This window comes from Pocillopora damicornis, chromosome 1 (genome assembly GCF_964200805.1).
Source record: "Pocillopora damicornis chromosome 1, jaPocDami1.2, whole genome shotgun sequence".
In the NCBI taxonomy this organism is placed as follows: Eukaryota; Metazoa; Cnidaria; class Anthozoa; order Scleractinia; family Pocilloporidae; genus Pocillopora; species Pocillopora damicornis.
The window spans coordinates 15,179,678-15,182,902 of NC_142670.1; positions in this window are offsets into that span (position 1 = coordinate 15,179,678).

Here is a 3,225-nt window from a genome sequence, read left to right on the forward strand (position 1 = left end):
AGAATATGTGCTTTTTAGGTCACTAATTGTAGTTTCAGTGCCTGCGAAGCAGTTAAAAGCGGGTTGTTGCTTCAACGCTATTGAAATTTATAGTATTCTGACAGGAAAGCAAAGCGTGATGCTCCGGGGATAAAATCTTTTAGGGGGCCTTTTACATGATATCGGAATGAGTTTTGTCGAAGAACGAGTTCATCCCGGTTGTCACATGATACCAGAGTCATATCTTAGAGCGAGGGAAGCATAGAAAAAGAGAGAAAAGGACATAAATACTTGTTTTTAACAGGCTAAATTATCTTGAATGTAACCGCGGTAAGAAATTCATTTCTTTCCGGAACGAAACTCATTTTGGAATTATGTAAAAGGTACCTTAGGGTAGGCCCTTCCCGATTATACTAGCAATTTTTTGGCATTATGTGGTTAAAAAGCATTTTTTCACACTTTTTCTTCCAGTATAACAGATCGATTTACGAGCAAAAAAACGGCGCTACCATGGGGAGTCCAGTTTCCGCTGTTATTGCTAACCTGTACATGGAGAGTTTCGAAAAACAAGCGATAAATACATCATCCTACGAGCCTTGGATCTGGTGGACAATACCTTTACCATCCTGGATCGCGAAGACGTAGATGACTTCTTACAGCATCTAAACAGCCAGCAGCCTTCCATCCGCTTCACCATGGAGACAGAAAAAGACAACAAACTCGCCTTCCTAGACACCGCAATTTTAAGAGAACCTGACGGCCGCCTCACCACCAGCGTATACAGGAAGCCCACGCACACCGATCAATACTTAGCGCATGATTAACACCGCCCTCAATCCGTAAAGCCTGGTATTGTTAAGTGCCTTTACGAGCGCGCCAAACGTCTCGTAACAAAACCCTCCATCATCTCCGAGGAGAAAAAACATCTGTCATCTGTTCTGGTTTCTAATGGCTATCCTTTTTCTTTCTTGCAGAAACAAGAGACATTCGACTCGCCCGTACCGAGACCTCCGCCGTTTCAGAACATGCCCACAACACCGGACACAAGCCCCTCTGGAACGAAGTACAGTTTATTGATCGTGACCCTTATTACTACACCTGCAGAGTCATAGAGGCAATTCATATAAGACTTCACCCTAACAACATCAACAGGGATAGTGGAATAGAAATTCCAGAAGCGTGGATGCCCACGATCAAAAAACACAATAACAGGAGAGCCGTGCGACAGCGGACCGCCGAGGGAGCAAATCACTGAGTGAACAGCAAGGATCGAAATGCACCAATCAGAGCTGTTGAAAAACAACCAATGTCGTGCATCATGCTTAATAATATCACGCATGACCTCATCGCCTGAAGAAGACTATGCAGTCGGAAAGTCGCGATCTACATCACATGTGACTACATCGTGAGACAAACGAAAAACATAGCTTTTATTGTTATTCACCACGATGAATAACCACAATCTTTTCAACGACAAATGAGCTTGAAGCTTGAGCTTGCTGTTACTTTTGATGTTGGCGAACATTTTGATAAAGCCACGCATTTTTTGGAAGGACTGGTCCCTTTTTTAGCTTGTGAGGTGAAACTGAGCGCCGTTTCCCAATTTTATCAAGCTCCTTGTTTCCCTAAAGTCAGTGCAATTGCAACTGTAATTGCGGAGGAGGATCCAGGTCAGAACGTAACAGTACTTGAACTGAGTGCAAAGGCTTTTTTTGAGCCGGCAACTGAGTGGTTTTTGAGAAAGTTCAATGTCGATCTTTATGGTGTGGTGGTAGCATTCAAGACTGCCAGACTATTCTGCCCCGTTAGGATCCAGTGGCTTAAGCCCACAAATGCATTAGTATTAGTCTCTGAGAGCTTTTCCTTTCCTGGATAGTGATGTTATCATTGACGGTCTCAAAGCCGAGCTTCCTGCCTATTTGGCTGTTGCTGAAGGCGTTGTTATCCCGACTGAAGAGAAGAAAGTCGAATGGAGGTGTGGGCACGAGGAGCAACTTCCTCGTTGGGCTTCCGCATTGAGGCATGTTCTCCTTGTTGACTACCTCCAGTCATGTCACAGCATAACAAGCACTAAGGATTTCAAACTTTAATTAACAGTTTATCATTGGACAAGTTTGACTGTATCAGAAATTTTATTAGAAAACAATTGACCACTTTTCACTTTATTTAGATGCTGATACACAGATGATGCCTGAGTTTTGTACGTTGTGCTTGAAATGCAACAAAGCATTTCTGAAACCAAAGTAGCATTATTTTGAGAATGGAGCATAACTTGAGCAATTTTTTTGGCGTAAAATGGAATTTATAGGAGCATAAAATGCCAGTTTTAGTAGCATGGTCGGGAAAGGCCTACCTTAGGGACGGACCATCAGATTTTTGAAGTTGGGGGGGGGGGAAGACTTTTGCTAATTTCACTATGTTTTTCCTTCCTTTAAGGCTATGCTCGATTTTATGGGGGGTTATTGCCCAGCCCCCCCCAGCCCAGGTCCTAGAACTTGTTGCGTGATGACAAAATTTGGATATATATGTATTACTCACGTTGTTTTATTTATAATGCCGAGCGAATTTCAAGTGATAATTTCAGGGAGTAAGGAGCAACAACAAAAGGATTCTTATCAAAGCGAGGTGCCATTTTGAGTCAAACATGGTCGGACACCTTGAAAACAAAGGGTGACACGCAAGCAGTTTACAACAAATTTGACATGAAAATAATTCTGATGCCTCTTTGAAAAGAAAAAGAAGCTTGAACAGTAGACATCGCAAGATCTTTGGCTATGAATAAAGAATACTCAATGCACTAGAAGTGCACACATCGAGTTCTGGATGCACTTGAATAGTCTGTTTAACAAATGCAGAGGTACAGTTATTTTCATCCCTACCAAATTATGTCAAGACAAACAAAACTTCAAAAGAACAGCCGTCCTGCCTCGAAGAAGGACAGATTTTGTCAAGAATAACAATTTGACAAATCAGTACCTGAATGTTGTTTTTTTTTAAATTATTAATTAACCACTTGACGTGAATTTTACAAGGTGAGATTGACGTTGACAGCTCGTAGTTGGGAAATCACTTTTTTGTTGTTGTTCTTGTTGTTTTAAAGGTGCTGACGGGGGGAGGGAAAGCGATCGGAAATGGGTTAAGATGCTCATACGGTGTCTCAAACTTTAGTGGACTACCAGAGACCTAGCTGGTACGTTTTAGGGTGTTTTTCGCTTAAAAAAACCTGAAATAAGCATTACTAGGACG